Below are 9,145 nucleotides of genomic sequence, written 5' to 3'. Positions count from 1 at the left end.
TTCCTGGGCCTCAAATGTCTGGGGTTCTCCCTATGAGATCTTAAAAAAAAATCACTCCACTTCTCTAGACCTACTTCTTCTAGGTAACACAAGGGAGATACATTTTTGAATTGTTATATATTAATACTGCACAAATCTATGATAAAAAGTACTTCAGCCCATAGTCAGCTGACTTAATTTTCCAGTTGTGGGACGTCATATGACATTTGGAGTAAAACAGAAAAAGGCATGGTTTCTATAGTGAGTTTCACACATAATTTACAAATAATTTAACCTACCTACTAAACAGTGAGATGCAGGTGCCACATTGAAGACCCTATTAGTTTATAATGACTCAAGAATCTTAGAAGGAATGCATGATGACGGCCTTTGCCCACACAGCATGTGTACAGTTGGAAGTTCTCTGAATAGTAGGGAACCCAGAAAAAGAAACTTATAATGAAGGTTGATAGGAGACGCTGGACTCTTTCTTTGGGGAAGAATTCTAGAGAATATCCCGATTTGGGCCATGGAAGGTGCAGGGAGAGCAGATAATGAGATGGTCCTGGAGTACCTGGGACATTGTGTGTCTGTAGCAGAAACATTAGTTTCTATCATAAAGGTCCTCTGGGCCAGCATTTTCCACACTTTGCTCTATTGAATCAGGATTTAGGGCCATTATGTGGATATTTATCCCAAAAGAGAACAAAAGATCTGCATAATCATATCACCTTTCATTAGATATTAGTGGGGTATCTGATGGGATGCTGAAAACCTTCTCTGAAATTCCTACGGATCTGAGTGCTTTAGTGAATTAATAGTTACTACTCCTTGATTTTTAAATGGCAACAGATATTAAATCTCTACATGCCTTTTTTAAATAGTATAACAAAGAGAGCCGATGTTTTCCAAACTATCACCTGCCTCCTGCTATCTTTATTATTGTGGTTGTATATGTGGGAAGTGTGTGCGTTGCTTAAAAAGCACAATACTGTGAATGTAGTGTTTTTTCACTACAAATTTCTGTTCAGAAAATGTAACCTCAAGAAGAGAATAACACTTTTTTTTATGCTGAAACCCAGATAAATTATCATTTTGTTTTTTGAGCTCATGGAAATTTCCTTTATAAATCTTCCTCAACACCTCTAGATTGTGGCTTCTGGTGGAGCCGCCTAATCACACAGTGGGAAAGATACATTAATGGAAATCAGAAGTAGGGATATTGAATAGACTAATGGAAGCTTTTAAGAATTCCAAGTACTCTTCATATTAGAACCTTTGTCATAAAGGTGACAATATTAACAATAATAACCCTCTCTAACAAAAGACTATTATTAGGTCTGACTCAGTATGAGCCACTGGTTCTATTCTATGCTGTCCAAGTATGCTTTGAATTTTCATTTCTAGTCTGAGTACATATTGTTCTATTCAATAACCTAAATTTTCACTGGTAAAACAGAATGTCAAAATGAATTCAGTAATTAGCTTCCCCATTAGGGGGCTCATTTAATTTCAAAGCTAATGCTATCCACATTTCCGTTTCTAATTAATCCAAATATAAAAATGCGATAGTAACCAGACAGTATGTTCTTTGAAGAGCTGAACCTATGACATTGTCGTAGTGTCAGCAAACTTTCATTAGAGGTATGATTACAGAACTTAATTCTAAACAAGTAGATCTCTTTCTCATCTTTTTTCTTGAATTTATTTGTTTCATTATTTTAAAACATTTCAGAAATATGCAACTTCTTCCAGTTTAATTTTTTGAGATTTTTTTTAACCATTTGTAATTAAAAGATTTTTTTGGATAAGTTTCAGAATATAAATACATGGCTGGAAATTATTTTGAGATCAAATCCCAGAAATGTAAAGCAGCTACGGGAAGTTTCCATGAAAAATATTAAAAATAAACGTATGCCTATCTGGTGGGATTGGGTAGAAGACACCATTTCATGAACACATTTTACATATGTAAAATTATATAATATGATAATCTTAGTTCTTTAGGTGGATATATACTTATATTCTAAACTTCTTAACAGTCCAGTCAATGATTATGGAAGCAGGAAAATGACAAAAAGAAACCAGTGGTATTTGAAGCTATGTCTAACTATGCTCCAGTTAAGTGGAATATGGTATTGTCCTGTTGCCTCTCCAGCAACTAGAGGGATTGTTTAAATGTGGTTGACTCTGTGTAAATCACATTCTCAAGTTATGCTGTCAGGGTTTCCCTAAAGGAAGGGTGGAGTTAGAGATTTGTCATTGGGTAAATATTTAAATATACAATCATGTGACTATTATACATGTTCATGCTTATGTAAGAAGCAGAATAAAATAAGAAATAATTTATTTATCGATTGCTTAAAGGAGAGTCAATGTCATTTGAACCATTTGGAGGCCAACCTGGAAAAAATCTGATCAATTTCCAGAAACAATAAGCTTGAGACAAGCCAAATAGTGTAAGAACTACTTGATCAAAAGGAATCACAAAGAGAAAATGAAAAGGAGCGGAAAGATCCAGCACCTCCAGCCATCACAATAAGTACTGCTGAGTACAATGAGGTCAATTGGATCCTCCTGAAGTGGTTGGAATTATGATTAGAGTAGCTTTCTAAGAATTATTTTAAATAGTTTACAATTAGTTTTTCAAGTAGGAATTATACATTAACAGTTTTTAAAACCTTCCAAAAAATTGGTCAAGCAATAGGGATGTTTGACCTCTAGAACAAAAATCAAAGACAGGCTGTTTCATAAGAACAGAGCACCACCTTGTGTTGGTAAGTTATTACACTTTCCTGGGACAACTAAGGGAGGCCTTGACATTGTATTAAATTAGAGCTTGTCAGTAAAGCTACTGGGTAAAATAAGCAGGCATAAGAGCTTCTCACTCATTTTAATCTCTTAGCCTTATGTATTAGCTCTGTTTATGTTGTGTGAGAGAGAGAAAAAGAAAATGTAAAGAGATGATTAATCAGACCAAACAAAAATATTTTTGTACCTTTTCACATAAGTGCTTTACCTTAGGAAAGAATCTTGTAAACAAAATTTGTAGCTCTGAACCTCAGTAGATTTTGCCTTTAACACATTATGCTCATTGCTTTTTAACTTCTTCGTGGTCATCTCATCCTCAGTATTTCTTGAGCACTTGGGTTTATAAAATTAAAACTATTTTTTGTTAAAGTGATTTTGGCTAATGTTTCATCTTCAGTAGCCAGTTCTTTGATTATAAGACCTGGTGTCAATTCTTTTTTTAAGTCCCCCAACTGGCTTACAAAGTGCTTATCTGCTTATCCTATGAAACATTCTACAGGGGCAGAAATGTTCTCTACACTGTTAGTTATGGCAGTTGTCATACTGGACAGTGCAGAAAACACAAGCCACATGTGCCCAGTGAGTAATCGAAATGTGGCCAGTGTGACTAAGAAACTAAATTTTAAGTTACACTTAATTTTAATTAATGTAAACTTAACTTTAAATAGCGACATGTGGCTAGTGGTTACTGTATAGAGTGGCTTTACAAAAATGGCTTAACAAGAAGATATCTGTTGAACAAATAAATGACAGCATATTGAAACATGAGGCAATAATGATTTCTACATTTTAGTGTAAGAAATAATTAAAATTTCAAGTTTTACATTTTGTGTTTTATCTTAAGTAAAACTTGAGAACTTAATAACTCATCCATGTGGGAACTTTGTATAATCTAAATTATTGAGATTCATTTGCTTTTATCCTGTACATACCCTCTGTCCTTCATTCTCATATAATTCAAAGATTTTTTTGTTTGAAAGAATTCTGAAAACCAATAAATTTAATGATTTATTTCATTAGAATAACATAGAAGAGTATACATCTATGTAAGTAAATTTGAAATTTGTATGCATAGACTTGAAATTCAATATGATCTTCTCCAAATTTCTGGAGTCAAGTTACTCTAGAGCCCCTTATCTTATTAATTTGTTCACTTCCTCCTAATAGACCAAATACTTCAGATAATATTGCATCTTGAAAAGTTTGTTTGTATTTTTCTGGATAGAACCTGAAAGTATATGAGCATACCTTAATATTTTCCATTCACCTTCCAATTTTATTTGTATTTGCTCAACAAATAATTATTAAATCTGTATTAGATGTCAGACACTTTTCCAGGGTACTGGTGCAAATATAAAAATAAACTCTATTCACATGTTTAAGGTTGGAGTTTTAAGGCCAGAAAGCAGTTAATTTTAACATTAATAATAGATATTGAGTATTAAGCTATTCCAAAAACTCTGTGGTGTTTTCTTCCTAACTTCATTTTACAATGACAAGATTTGGAAATGTTAGCTAACTTCAAAATACGATAACTGGCAAATGGAAAAGCCAGGATTTGAACTCCAGTTTTATTACTTGCAAACAAGAAACTAATAACTGCCTCGCTATATTCAATTTTTATAAATAATTATTTTAAACAAAGCATTATAAGTGTCCTAAGAATTTCGAAGGCAATGTTGTGAGTACTTGGATAAGGAAGTCACTAAAAATAAGGCCAATCTCATCAATTTGAATGTACTGAGTATCCACTTCTTTGGTATAAAGAGAAGTGGATTCAAGCATAATGATGTAAAATTTTGTCTCATAATTAGATAAATATTTGTCAAGCAATATCTAATTCGAACTAGAGAAAAAACAGATCCCTTGATTACATAAACTAGTGTGTGATGTTGTGCAGGAATGCCTGATCATGACATCTGTAGGCTTCTTTGAATCACTTTATGAATAAAATATCTCCCAAATATGATCAGAGAATATTGCTGTTTAGCTACTAAGTATAAAATGGGAAATGTATTTCGATTATTCCATCAGAAGAGGATAGGTCATCTCACACCGGCTTTTATTTCAGAAGGTGGATGTATTTATATTTTATTTAATATAAAAATATTCCTTACCTTTTAGAAACTGAAAAAGTCTACATTTTCTAAAAATGTAGTTTTTCTCTTTGTTTAGTTTTTTCTAAATGTGTAAATGCAAATCTTTGATATCTAGCTTTTTTTAAAGTATACTTTATTGATTTTGCTATTACACTTGTCCCAATTTTTTTCCCCTTTATCCCCCTCTGCCCCACACCCCGCACCTTCCTGAATTACCTGTCCCCCCCCTTAGTTCATGTCCATGGGTTGTACATATAAGGTCTTTGGTTTCTCCCTTTCCTATATACTATTCTTAACCTCCCCCTGTCTGTTTTGTGCTTACAAATTAGGCTTCTTATTCCCTGCACCTTTTCCCCCATTTTCTCCCTTTCCACCTCCCCTCTGATAACCCTCCATGTGATCTCTATTTCTGTGATTCTGTTCCTGTTCTAGTTGTTTGTTTAGTTTTTGTTTTTGTTTTTTAGGTTCAGTTGTTGATAGTTGTGAGTTTGTTGTCATTTCACTGTTCATAGTTTTTGATTTTCTTCTTTTTTCTTAGATAAGTCCCTTTAACATTTCATATAATGAGGGCTTGGTGATGATGAACTCTAACTTTACGTTCTTTGGGAAGCACTTTAGTTGCCCTTCCATTCTAAGTGATAGCTTTGCTGGATAGAGTCATCTTGGATGTAGGTCCTTTCTTTTCATGACTTTGAATACTTCTTGCCAGCCCCTTCTTGCCTGTAAGGTTTCTTTTGAGAAATTAGCTGATAGTCTTATGGGAACTACTTTGTAGGTAACTCTCTCCTTTCCTCTTGCTGCTTTTAAGATTCCCTCCTTATCTTTAATCTTGGGTAATCTTTAATTATATGTCTTGGTGTGTTCCTCCTTGGGTCCAATTTCTTTGGGACTCTCTGAGCTTTGTGGACTTCCTAGAAGTTTATTTCCTTCATCAGGTTGAGGAAGTTTTCCTTCATTATTGGTTCAAATAACTTTTCAATTTCTTGCTCTTCATTTTCTTCTTCTGGCACCCCTATGACTCAGATGTTGGGACTTTTAAAGTTGTCCCAGAGGTTCCTCAGAGGTTTCTGAATTCTTGTTTCTTTATTCTGTTTCAGTTGGATGTTTATTTTTTCCCTTTGTTCCAAAGTGTTGACTTGAATCCCTGTTTCCTTCCCTTCACTGTTGGTTCCTTGTATATTTTTCTTTATATCACTTTGTATAGCTTTCATTTCTTCCTTCATTTTGTGACTGAACTCAATTAATTCTGTGAGCATCCTGATTACCAGTGTTTTCAACTCTGCATCTGATAGGTTGGCTATCTCCTTGTCACTTAGTTCTATTTTTGGAGCTTTGATCTGTTCTTTCATTTGGGCCATATTTCTTAGTCTTGGCACACCAGTTACATTGTAAGGGGCAGAGCCTTAGGTATTCACCCAGGTGGAGCAGCCCTCTTCACTACATTGTGGCCCTGTCTGTAGATCAGAGAGGGAACAATGCCTTTTGCTCAGCTCTTACCCCACTTTCCATTACTTCTCTTGCTTCCCAAAAGCAAATTGGGCCCTTCTGGTCCTGATTCCTGGGTGGGTAGGCTTGTGTACATCCTAGGATCTTGTGAGCCTCTCCAACAGACTCCTGTGAGACTGGGAGTTTCTCCCACCATGCAACCCCCACAGGTTTTTACAGCCATAGTTTTTGAGTCTCTAGTTTCCTGTGTTGAAACCCTGGGTTTCACGGTCTGTTTCACTCCCCTGTTGTTCCTCCCAGCTTATCTAAGAGCAAGTGTTTCAGCTAGCCTCCACCTTGCCCACATGGTTTACCACCTTGCCATGGGTCGTCTCTGCCCCAGCTGCCTGTCTCCACCCCTTTTACCAGTCTGGATGAATGTTTCCTTAACTCCTTGATTGTGAGACTTCCATGAAGTTTGATTTTCTGGCAGTTCTGGTTGGTTTTCTTTTTGTTTGTTTTTAAATTGATTGTTATTTTTCTTTTGGTTGTGTGAGGAAGTGAAGCATTTCTACCTACTCCTCCATCTTGGCTGGAACTCCCTGATAACTAGCTTTTGAATCATGATTGTAGAAATGATGACTACTCTGTATGAAACCCATACTATTTTCAAGCAACTATAATCCAAATACCTATGGTTAAACACGAGAATTCAATGTTGGATTAATATGGCTTCACGTTGTAATACATAATATATATTAAATTAATGTTTATTGAAATTTTTGCTTCTTATGTTTCCCCTTTGAACACTTTTCCTCTTCCTGAAAGTCTGGGTATTAAATTTTGGGGAATATTAAAATTTCTAGTAAAATATTCTCTTCTATTTTTTTAATTTTTCATATTTTTTTATGTTTTGTCATGTTGGACTTCATAGCTAACTAATACTTATGATAAAACAGTTTTGTGCTATATCCAAAATGATAGTTCTTCAGTTATTCCTTTAGTTTATTTGTGGTCTTCTATGTGATTAATCAGTTTATAAGTATAAAGACCCTCTCCTTCTTCAGGGGGTCTGCAATGAAAACTTGAGGTCAGAAGGTTCTGTGTGTTGGGTGATCACTTTGGGGCAATGACTCCCCAGCAACTGCGGGCTTGTCTTCCTCTTCTTGGGCCTGGTGGTCCAAGGGGATTTTACTCCTTAGAGGCCATGTAGACCATAAGGTCAACCAAACTGTTGTTGTAGCCAAATTCATTGTCATACCAGAAAATGAGCTTGAAAAAGTGGTCATTTGGGGCATTGCCAGCTTTAGCATCAAAGGTGGAGGAGTAGGTGTCACTGTTAAAGATGCAGGAGATAACCGGGTCCTCAGTATAGACCAGGATGTTCTTGAGGGAGCCCTCTGATGTCTGCTTCACTATGTTCTTGATGTCATTCATTTTGGCAGCTTTCTCCAGGTGGCAGGTCAGATCCACAGCCAACACATTGGGGGTGGGAACACGGGAGGCCATATCAGTGAACTTCCCATTCAGCTCAAGGATGGCCCTGCCCATAGCCTTGGCAGCACCAGTAGAAGCAGGGATGATGTTCTGGCCAATCCCTTGTCCAGCACACCACAGCTTCCCGAGGGGTCCATCAATGGTCTTCTGGGTAACAGTGATGGCATGGACTAGTCATGAATCTCTCCACAATGCCAAAGTTGTCATGGATGGCCTTGGCTTGGGGGGCCAAATATGGTGCAGGAGGCATTGCTGACAGGCTTGAGGGAGTTGTCATACTTGTCATGGTTCACACCCATCACAAACATGAGGACATCTGCAAAAAGGGCAGAGATGATGAGCTTCTTGCCTGCAACATTCAAGTGAGCTCCAGCCTTCTCCATGGCAGGGAAGACACCAGTGGACTCTACAACATACTCAGCACGAACATCACCATCTTTAATATTGGTGGGATCTTGCTCTTGGAAGATGGAGTTGGACTTTCCATCAATGACAAGCTTCCCGTTGTCAGCCTTGACTATGTCTTTGAATTTTCCATGAGTAGAATCATACTGAAACATTGTAGACCATGTATTTGATGTTAACGAAGGGGTCATTGATGTTGACAACATCCACTTTGCCAGAGATTAAATCAGCTTTGGTGACCAGGTTCCCAATATGGCCAAAGCCATTCACTCCAGTCTTCGCCATCATGTCTCAGAGTTGCAGCTGGCACTGTGCAAGAAGATGCCACTATCTGTAGAACAGGAGGAGCCCAGAGCTACAGGTATATACTTCTTGAACACTTACAGTGTGTCCAGCACTGCAGCATGGAATACAAAAGAGCTAAGAAACATGGCTTATGTCTTTCAAGCTTTGCAAGTTTGCTCAGGTGCCAGAATTAACAAATATCATCATTATTGTCAGAAAAGACAAAGGTAAAAATAGGATTAAGTCAATAAATGCAAGAAGAATTTTTTAAAAAAGAAAAGGTCAGTGTGGGCTCAGCGTTTATTTTCATATTATCCCATTGAGGTAGAAATTATTTCACTCTGCTTTATAGATAAACAAAGTGAATATCAGGGAGGCTAAGCAATTTTTGGGAATTTGACTCCAGAGTTTATGTTCTTTCTGTTGTGTTACCATGTTAGAAAAGGCTGGGGTTAGTACTCAAGCTGAGTTTCCAAAAAATGTGTTGGGTTGAAATAAACAGAAGGTAGGAATGAACATGGGAAATCAGAAGGCTTGCTTGATTAGCCAGAGGAGTGTGTTGTATTGTAAGATGAGTGGGACTTTGGGCCAGAAACAGGTCTTGGAAGCCTTGCACACTAAGGAGCTTATTCTTTTTGTGATAC

The 9,145-nt window shown here is 36.6% G+C and overlaps 1 pseudogene; it reads right to left on the bottom strand.

The window, feature by feature from the left end:
* Nucleotides 1-7,487: 7,487 nt before the first annotated feature.
* Nucleotides 7,488-8,501, bottom strand: LOC129080000 (glyceraldehyde-3-phosphate dehydrogenase-like; annotated as a pseudogene).
* Nucleotides 8,502-9,145: the final 644 nt, after the last annotated feature.

Source organism: Pteronotus mesoamericanus, unplaced genomic scaffold (assembly GCF_021234165.1).
Source record: "Pteronotus mesoamericanus isolate MK-2021 breed Mesoamerican mustached bat unplaced genomic scaffold, CSHL_Meso_final contig_82, whole genome shotgun sequence".
NCBI classification, from domain to species: Eukaryota; Metazoa; Chordata; class Mammalia; order Chiroptera; family Mormoopidae; genus Pteronotus; species Pteronotus mesoamericanus.
This window is presented reverse-complemented; position numbering and strand designations above follow the sequence as displayed.